We start from the raw sequence: 10864 nt of genomic DNA on the forward strand, positions 1-10864 counted from the left end.
AATCGAACCCGACCGTACCTTTCAGGACCCAAAACTACAGTGATAATTCTGTTATCAATGTTCTCAAGATTAACAGAACTATCACTCGAAGCAATCGCTTCATATTCCGCCTTCTTCTCCTTTAGTTTCTCCTAAAAAATCAATTAAAGAGTTAGAAACGAAATATATAATAAAAAGAAATGCAACATAACTTAACATTATTTAAAACTACTAATGATGAATTGAATTAAACAATTATAATTAAAGATTATAAATATTTAGAATAAATCAAATATTATTAAGTGAATATACCATAATTTCTTCAGCTTCGGATGTCATAAGAGATCCATCTTTCTTCCTATGCGTAATCTCAAAAAGCTGAAGGCGTCCAACTTTTTGTCCAGATTTGACTTCCTACAATATAGTAGTAAGAATATTATTTAATAATAGAAAGTTATTAATATTTGAAAGAATTAATAAATTCATAATACCTCGGCCTCAGCTACAGAAGCAAAACTTCTCGACCCTGCCGTGTGCGTGAATTTTTGTTTTTGCCTACTGCTTGTTCCAACTCGCTCACGGTCCTACATAATAAAATTATTATTACGTATATAGTAAACACTATATATAAGAGTTTGGAAATATGCAATACCTCACCTTTCTTTGAATTCCAAAATCTAACCGCATCTTCCCATTGATACCTCAGCATTCTTGGCGGAACATTTCTTAGTTTTTCCTCGAGGCTTATGTCTTTCTTAAAATATTGTTTCTTTAAAGTGCTTTTATTGCCTTTCCATCTTTTACCTAATGCCTTCTTGATATAATCATTGGAGACTTCTAAAGCAAATCTCTCCTAAAAAAACATAAGTTTAGAATGTAAATATAAATGAAACTTAAACCAAAGTATTATAAATTGCATTCACATTTTGTTACCTTAATATTAGCGAGAGCCTGGTTTTTGTTACTATCAGGTATGTGATGCCATGATTCGTAGTTGATGGGCAACATATTTGCATTTCGTGCTAAAATGCCCAAATAGCCTGCTAAAAGTCGAGCTTCAGATCCAACAGGCTGACCATGAGTATTTCTACTTACTTTAACACGCTCGACAGGATCTAAGTCGTATAAATCTCTAAGTAGCGTACGTCCTCGAACTCTGCGCGTCCCACCACTTTCAACTGAAAAATGATATACTATTATTATATTAAAATTGACAAATAATTCAATAATAAAAGTCAACACATGTAAAATGAACATAACATTACTTTGAAATTCTTCAGGCTCATCAAGTGTCTCCGGCACATTCGAAGATCCAACAACTGTCTGCTGTTCACTATTTCTTTCTTTCGAATTTGGAGTATTCTGGACAATACTTAAATCTCGTACTCTTCTTCTACGCATTTTTCCTGCAATACACATAAAATAATTAAAGTTTTAGTAACAAATTACAACAATAGTAGTACATATAAAATAGTTAAATTATATAACATGACAAAGATTAAAATTATAATATTACATATAATTAAAAAATTGTAAAATCTTACTACATCATTATACGTAAATATCTTCATCCACATCATGTCGAACCCATTGATGTTGTGTATTAGTACTAGGGATATTTTCATCTAAGTTTTGTTTTGGAAAAGGTAATGTTTCTGATCTTTCGACGATGTCATCTCTACTTCCATTACCCATTTCAAACAAGTCTCTAGGGGTGTTCTGGAGTACAACATACCAACCCTCATCAGTTGGATCTTTCGAATAAAAAACTTGTTTCACTTGAGAGGAAAATACATATGGCTCGTCCATCAATTGTTGTCCAGTGTGAATCAAGCGAGAGAAATTCAACATTGTAAAACCAAATTGATCTTCTTTAATTCCTCGAGCAGTATTAACATCAGCCCAATCACACCGAAATAAGACAACTTTCCATCTGCCATAGTAATCCAACTCAATAATGTCGGTAAGAAGTCCGTAATACTCCACATTACCCACAACCGTATTACTGTCCCTAGCACTAGCATAACTTGTAATTGAAGAATTAACAACAACTCCACAATTTTGAGTTCTCCTTATTCTCTCACGATACTTTGTATGAAATCTGTATCCATTGATGAGGAAGGCACTATATCTTTTTATTATTCTGTTCGGACCTTGGGAAAGCCATTTAACTTCGTCATTGACGTCCTTTCCACTCCAAACCTATTGAATCGAAAGTAAATTGAATAATTAACTAAATTTCGGGATTATATGTAACTTATTAACTTTAGTTACATACCGTTTGACTTAACCATTCATGAAAAGATTCTGTGAATAACTTATTAATCTCTCGATGTTGCAATCTTTGAGAGCGTGCACGAGATCTCAAAATTTGTTTGTACTCACTATGTTAAAAACAAGTGTAATTGGTTAGAAGATAAACAAATCAAAATGACAAATATGTGAGGAAATTTTAGAACTTACTTGCGTAACGGTTCAACTAAATCGTGGTGAAAAAGTACATATTGATGTGCTTGTATCCACGATATATCATCTAATTCTGCAATTTCAACTTTGCCGATTGGTTCTCCATAACTTTGGAATAAATAAGTTTCGGCCAAGTTATGATCATTGAGCCCAGCATTTCTATTTGGTCTATTCAATCGTGTTTCAACATCTTCTAAATATCTAGAACAGAATGTCATGCACTCCTCTGCCAAGTAGCCTTCAGCAATTGATCCTTCTGGATAACGCTTATTGCGACAATAAGATTTCAATTTGCTTAGGAACCTAAACACGATATACAATATTTATCATAAGTTGTAACTAAATGTATAGACGCGAATAAATAAATACTTGACAAATAAATTAGCACCTTTCTATTGGATACATCCATCGATAAAAAACCGGTCCACCAAGTATTGCTTCGTGAGGGAGATGGATTACCAAGTGCACCATAATAGTGAAGAAGGAAGGTGGAAAGATCTTCTCCAAATTGCATAAAGTCAAAGCAGCTCGATCCTGTACTTTCTTAAGTTCTTCAACATCCAAAACTTTGCCACAAATAACTTTCATTATATTGAATAGTTCAATTATACAAGACGTCACATTTTTTGACATGCAGCACCGTAAAGCAACTGGGAGTAAATCTTGCATCAAGATGTGGTAATCATGTGATTTTAATGAATATAATCTTCGATCTTTAAGACTCACACATCGAGATATATTTGACGTATACGCATCTGGAACCTTTATATCCTTCAACACCATACAAAACACCTCTTTCTCTTTCTTTGACATTGAAAAAATAGAAGGCGGCAACCGATATTTCCCATTCGGAAGTACTTGAGGATGAAGATCATGCTGAATTCTCATGTCAACTAAATCAAGTCGACTCTGAAGATTGTCTTTTGATTTTCCATCGACATTCAAAATTGTCCCAATTATGTTCTCGCAGACATTCTTCTCAATATGCATGACATCAAGATTGTGGCGTAAAATATTATGCTCCCAATAAGGTAGCTCAAAAAAAATACTTCTTTTTTTCCACAAGTCTGCCTCATTAGGATCATCCTCTTCGTCAGATTCACCATCAGATTCATCCCTCGATATTCTCTTTGATTTCGTGTTAGGTGGTTGATTCATCTTCCCATAACTAAAGTTGATATCTTTTAACATAAACAAGATTTCAGATCCAACGGTCTGCTGAAGAGCTCCTCTGTACTCTTTAGTACCGTCAAATAGAGTCCTCTGAAATCTAAATTTATGATTTTCATCTAACCACCGACGATGGCCCATGTAAGAGAACTTCTTCCCATTGTACAACCACTTCGAACAAGTTTGCGTAGCACAACAAGGACAAGCATAACGTCCTTTAGTACTCCAACCCGATAAATTAGCATAAGCCGGGAAATCATTAATTGTCCACAATAAAGCTGCACGTAAATAAAAGTTCTCTTTTCTTAATACATCATATGTCTCAACACCCGACCATAATTGTTTTAACTCTTCAATAAGTGGCTGCAAATAGATGTCAATATCATTTCCGGGACCTTTCTCTCCAGGAATAATCATTGATAAAATAAACGAAGATTGCTTCATGCAAATCCATGGAGGCAAATTGTAAGGAACAAGCACCACAGGCCAAGTACTGTACGAAGTACTCATGATTTTAAATGGATTAAAGCCGTCAGCTGCTAGTCCAAGCCTCACATTTCGAGGATCGCTTGCAAAGCTTGAAAATTTCAAGTCAAATGATTTCTAAGCTAAAGAATCCGCAGGATGTCTTAATAATCCATCATCGGTCCGTTGATCATTATGCCACCTCATAGATTCGACCTTCTTTGACGACATGAAAAGCCTTTGAAGTCTTGGTATTAGGGGAAAGTATCGCAAAACCTTGACTAGCTTTTTTCTTAACTGTGCCCCACCTTCATCCGTATTCATATCTTTTGTATTCCCATTCATCCAACGAGACTTGCCACAAACATTACAACACTGTTGGTTCTTCTGATCACCCCAGTACAACATGCAGTCATTTGGGCAACTATGAATTTTATCGTACCTAAGGCCCAAATCTTTTATTAGTCTCTTCATATCTTGACAAGATTGGGGGATTTTTGCAAAAGGAAACATCTCTCTCAGAAACTGTAGCAGCATTGTAAAAGAATTTCCAGTCCACCCTCCCAAACATTTTAAGTGAAATAAACGAATGCAGAAGAACAATTTCGAATATTTTGATCCCTCGTAAAGTTCTTCGTTCATTTCATTAAGTAAATTGTAGAACTTCACCGCTTCTTCATTTAGCTCATCATAAGGTGCACTTGTTCCCGTTTCGCCAAAAACATTTCCACCAATATTACAATCATCGGATGCAATAAAGTCAGGTGGAAACGATTGCTTACCATGACTGTGCATATTAAATGCATCCCACAACAACCTTCCATGTCATCTTGTCTAACATACTGATGGTAATCAGTATCAGGATAAGTCGGATTAATCGTTGAAGAAGTTCCACTAGATGTACACTCTCCATGGAAAATCCATTTTTTATACCCTCGAATAAAGCCATCAACAATTAGATGTTCGTAGACAACTTCACGAGTATGCCAATTGATGTTGCCACACTTCTTACACGGGCAAAGAATCATATTCTCTTGGCTTGCATTTTGAAATGCAAAATTCATAAAAGTTTGTACTCCATTTCGACAGGCGTTGCTTACCCTTGACAATTTCATCCAACTCCTATCCATTTCGTAGTTCTTGTTGACAATAAATTACACAGGTAAGTTGTTTATTATGTAAGTCTTGATATGATATATTTTTATGTTTTATGTAAGTTATGTAGATTATGTAAGTTATGAAATTTGAACTTTAAACTATATGCTTTTAAGGAAATTATTGGATTACACTACATGTATTAGTTAAGTTATGTAAGTTGTTATGTACGTTATGTGAGTTATGTAAATTATGTAAGTTATGTGAGTTATGTAAGTTGTTATGTAAATTATGTAAGTTATATGAGTTATGTAAGTTATGTAATTTATTTAAGTAATGATCAATATTAATACTATTTTGATAAAAATTAGTTATAACTTTTAAAGACATTTAAAATTATTAAATATTAAAATCAAATATTATTAATATAAAAAAATAGTAATTTGAATATAGTAATTTTTTAAGATTCATCATACGTGGCGTTGTTACACCTAGGGAGGATCCATTATATCTTATAGCTCGATATAAGGCAACCCGTCAGGTTTCCAGCCTATATACTTTGAATCTTTAAAATATTTAAAAAAATATTGGAGAGAAGGTCAGCTATTGTTGTAATTTTAATGGACAAGCAAGCTACATGGTAATAAATATTCAATAGTAAATGAGCTCGATAGAACTTTTTTCAAGTCTTTTTGAATTTTTTAAGATTCATCATACGTGGCGTTGTTACACCTAGGGAGGATCCATTATATCTTACAGCTCGATATAAGGCAACCCGTCAGGTTTCCAGCCTATATACTTTGAATCTTTAAAATATTTAAAAAAAGGTTGGAGAGAAGGTCAGCTATATTGTTGTAATTTTAATGGACAAGCAAGCTACATGGTAATAAAATTAATTCATACTTAAGTTGAATCAAATAATAATTAAGTTGAACCAAATATAAAAGAACATGGAAATAAGCTATATCTATATATATATTACCTTGTGGATAACTAATTTCTACAAAAGAACATGGAAATAAAATTAGGCCCAAAAAAGGATCATGACAAATTGAATGGCAGATAACAGAAAACATAAGGCAGAAAACTAGATGGCAAATGTGAAGTAAGTAAAACGATCCAATATTTGAAAGGAAAATCAACAATTAAATTTGTACAAAATCGGAGCCCCAGAAGATTAATTTTTCCAACATCATCATGATGAAACTATTAATGATAAGAATTTTGAACTAAAACGTACCTTAATAATTTCAACAAGCTGGTCTACTCAACTCTCACCAAGAAACAGAAGCTGGAGTCAGGAAAATATTATTTGTTAATTATTTGAACATGAAAATGCATATAAATAAGCCAAGAAAGTATGCAATTCACATATGCTCGATAGTACCTAGAACTTGTATATACATTTAATAAAAGAATATGTTTTTTTTATATATAAAGATGCCACATGGCATTTTGTAATTAGTTATAAAGCTGCTGAATATATATATAGAGAGAGAGAAAATGGCATAAAAGAAGGGAGTTATAGATAAAGATAGAGATATGAGAGAAGAAGAATTTGGAAGCAAATGTGGCATTTCTTGACGTAAAAGCAATGACCAAAGCTGATGGAATATTGATGGTCAATGAAAATGGTGTGAGGTTTGAGTGGATGACCAATTCTGTTTCATTTCACCTTTCACCATACACTTCCTAACATTACATAATCTACGGAAATTAAAGAAACTTTAATTAATTTTGTTGTAATTAGATGGTAAGGATCCCGGATTTAGCTTCGGTAATTCATCCCACCTAATAATCACTCTTAAAATACTAATAATTCATTTGAAACTCAAATGTCAAAACTAAAGAAATATAACCACTCTTAGAAGCCAAGGTACTTTTACTAGCCTTTTACAAAATACTAAAACACCACCCACCCTTTTACTAGCCTTTTACAAAATACTCAATCACAAATTCCACCCATTGAAGTGTGGTAATTTTGCAAAGGTACACTCAATCACAATATGCCAATAACTTCTCATCAACATTTATACATTGTAGATTGAATGAATTTAGGATTGGCATAACAATGTCACCAGGATGGTATCCACAATCCTGAATACAAGGTCGGTATAAAGAAAGGAAGCTTAGTGGAATAATTAGCACATGCAGATGAAAACAAAACATTTAAGTTGCTGAATAAATTTTGTATAATAGTGTAACGACCCGAATTTTACCGTTACCGAAAAAGTGTATTTTCGGGTCTCCGTTTCTGAAAAATGGATTCGTAAATATTTATTAAAAATATTTACGAAGTCAATTGAGTGGTTAATTAGAGTTTAATTAAGTAAATTTAGTTTAATTAAGAGTAATTAGAAAAAATGACTAAATTGAATAAAGGATGAAAGTTGAATTGTAGAATAAAAGAAAATGAAGAGGACCAAAATGGCAATTATGCCATTTGTCCTAAGTGAGGCGGCATAAACATAAAAATCTGAGATTTTTTATGTGTTAAAATATATATATTAAATTATTATTATATTATAGTATATAATATTATATATTATATTATATAAATAAGTAAAGAAACATAAGAAACAGAATGAAAGCAAACGAAATAGAGAAGAAACAGGGGAGAAAGAAAGAAAGAAAAAGAAAAAGGAAAATTTGGGTTTCAAGGCTCAAAGTTTAATTTGAAATCTCGGTTAAGAAAGGACAAGACAAAGTCAACGGGAGTTAGCTCGAAAATTACGGTTTATATTTCTATAATCCGAACCTAATACTTAATTGTTGACTTTATTTCTTAATATGTATATTAAGTGTTTTGAAGTAAGAATTATTGTGTTTTGCAAATGAAATGGATTGATATAGTATGTGATGAAATTGTTGAATTTATATTGATTGAATTGGCGTATATATATAGATATATATATTGAATATTGAATATATATTGATTATTTGAATTGAATTGAAATATAAATTGTTTGAAAATTTTAAATATGAGATTTGTGATATTTGGATATTTGTTATTGAAAAGTGAATTGAATTGTATTGAATTATGAATTTATGTGATTAATTAAAATGTGTATTGATTGAAAAAAATTGAAAGTGAATTGAATACCCTATTAACAGTATCGGGCTGAGTCGGATATAGTTGGCATGCCATAGGATTGGAAGTGTTCAGGGATTCTTCGACCTCGAGTCGATGAGACACTGGGTGTCACTATATTTCTTCGGATAGATTCGATGAGGTACTGGGTACCAACTTTACTTCGGCTAGGCCGATGAGACACTGGGTGTCAAATATTGCTTCGAACTATCCGATGAGGCACTGGGTGCCATATTGGTGTGTTTGGTTGGATCCGTGTATCCGCCAAGGTCCGAGTCTTGTTAATAGGGGTAAATAAGTGAAAAGATAAGTCTAGTGAATTTGATTGATTGAGCTATTGGAATGAAATGAGAAATTGAATTGAGAAATGAAATTGAGATATGAGATTGAAAACATGAACCAAAAGGTTCATGAAATGAGTGAAGTTCAAATGGATGATGATTGATGTTAGAATGAATTAAAATGGTATATTGTTAAGAAATAAAGTGTGAAAACAAGTGAATTGTGAATATATTGTATAGAATTTATACGGTAAGTAAATGAAAAGAATTGAACAAATATGTTATTGTGTTTGTTATATGACTTGTATAGAATTTATATGGTAAGTAATTGAAAATTTATCTATAAAACAAATAAATGAATACTTATAATTGTTATTGTGATTTTAAGTTTAATTGTTATATTATTAAGTGTTCGGATTATGGAAATACCACTGAGTATACCATACTCAGCGTACGGTTTGTTTCCGTGCGCAGGTTTAGTAAAGATAGAACGTTGAATCAGCATCCCAGTTCGATCCTGAATTCATTAAGGTAAAGTGTGTTAATTATTGGTAATGGCATGTACCTAGGATGTTTTATGAGAGTCATTTAGGTTGTAGATGTACTCATGAAATGAGTAAATTATGGTTGGCAACGGTATGTAGTATGAATTTGGAAATTTACTAAAAATTCGTAGTGATTCTAAATTAGTCCCGAATTGAATTTACTGTTCATATTGGACCGCGAGGGCCCATTAAAGGGACGACATCTTAAAACTAGGATGCGTGTAAATATTTATTTTAATTAATGACCGAAATTGGACTGTACTGACTGGTAATGTCTCGTAACCCTGTTCCGATGACGGTATAGGGTTAGGGGGCGTTTCAAATAGAATCAACTAACCTCTTTATAAAAATCAAATAAGCTAAACTAGCTCAGTTGAATGCCTTCATTAATTTTCTTGAAATGAACACTACCTCACCAGTTTAGCTTTCTTCACCTGGAAAGATAATATTGATTGCTATTATCATCTTGTTCCTCAGGACAATCACATATTATCGAACTAAACAGCCATCAAATTGGTCCAGGTTTAAATGTTTTCACACCTGTGGTTTGAGTGTTAGCCTATGTGGTCTTCAACGAAGTAACGGCTACAAAAGCACTCTCATGTATTTAACGATGTCTAACAAAGGGTACTCTGCAGATCCAATCAAACACTTTATTAATGCAAAATGAGGAAGAAATATGAGACAGGAATCATGAAAAATGATGGAAATAAGTTGAGTTTTGCATGCTTATATCATATGGTTTAAATATAATTTCAAGCTCATATTGAAGTATACCAAATTCATCACATTTGCGAAGCTTCAAAAATTGACAAATTCTTAAAACAAAAATCTGCCATCCAATATGAGAATTTTGCACCACCGCAATTCTTAATGATGAGTTGCTCAAACTTTTTACTTATTTATTTGTTATTTTATTATTTGATATGCTAGGATTTGGATCAACTTTAAGCGGTTTAACTAACACCTTTAGTGAAAGGCAAAATTAAAAAAAAATGTTCAAAAAAATGGGACGCAACTTAGTCAATTAAACTTGTTGGTCAAAAAAAAATATTATAATTATACTAAAATCTCCTACCATTTAAAACTTTGAATATAACTTAAAAGTTGGCTGTCTTGCTATGGAACCCATGGTTATCTAATTAGGTTGCAAACTTAGCATAAGGTTTGCTTGATTATCAGCATCAGTACATACCTTAATTTGATAATTTGATGCCAAACTGCTAGAAAAGAGGCACTCCAATGAGTTTTATATGCCTGCACTTGAACCACCTACAACACCAAGGAAACAGATGCGAAAGCCATTACTGATCCTATCTATAATTACAGTAGTAACTAAAGAATATCAAGGCAATAAAAGATTTAAATCTACAACGTATAAAGACATCAATTGCTAAGGCATTGACATATTGAAATGGTCTAAAAGAACCTCAAAGGAGTATACAACGTATGGTGCAACTATTAAAAATATAAATATATATTAAACAAAATGACTTAATTGAAACAAATTATGATCATAGTTTTATTAACCATAAAATTTAGGAAAGTATGGTAAAAAAATATTCTTTAATGTTTATGTAAATTTTTTGGAAACACTAAAATCTAAATAGTATTAAATGCTTGTTTGTAATAATAACATGTATAAGTTACAAAATAAATTTATATTAAATTATGAAAATTATGAAAGTTGGTTTATGTTAAAGTTACCCTTAAAGGAAAGTTAGGACATTTAAATACAAATCAAACCTAATCTACAACATTATAAATTTAAC

At 32.1% G+C, this 10864-nt stretch overlaps 1 long non-coding RNA gene across 1 annotated transcript; it reads right to left on the reverse strand.

Annotated features, from left to right (window-relative positions):
* Window positions 1-6414: 6414 nt before the first annotated feature.
* Window positions 6415-10355, reverse strand: LOC121210848 (uncharacterized). The gene is made up of 4 exons (XR_005906094.1): window positions 10288-10355; window positions 9633-9724; window positions 9430-9526; window positions 6415-6466 (listed from the first exon to the last, which is right to left on the reverse strand). It is a non-coding gene; the product is annotated as an uncharacterized lncRNA (long non-coding RNA).
* Window positions 10356-10864: the final 509 nt, after the last annotated feature.

Source organism: Gossypium hirsutum, chromosome A12 (assembly GCF_007990345.1).
Source record: "Gossypium hirsutum isolate 1008001.06 chromosome A12, Gossypium_hirsutum_v2.1, whole genome shotgun sequence".
Taxonomy (NCBI): domain Eukaryota; kingdom Viridiplantae; phylum Streptophyta; class Magnoliopsida; order Malvales; family Malvaceae; genus Gossypium; species Gossypium hirsutum.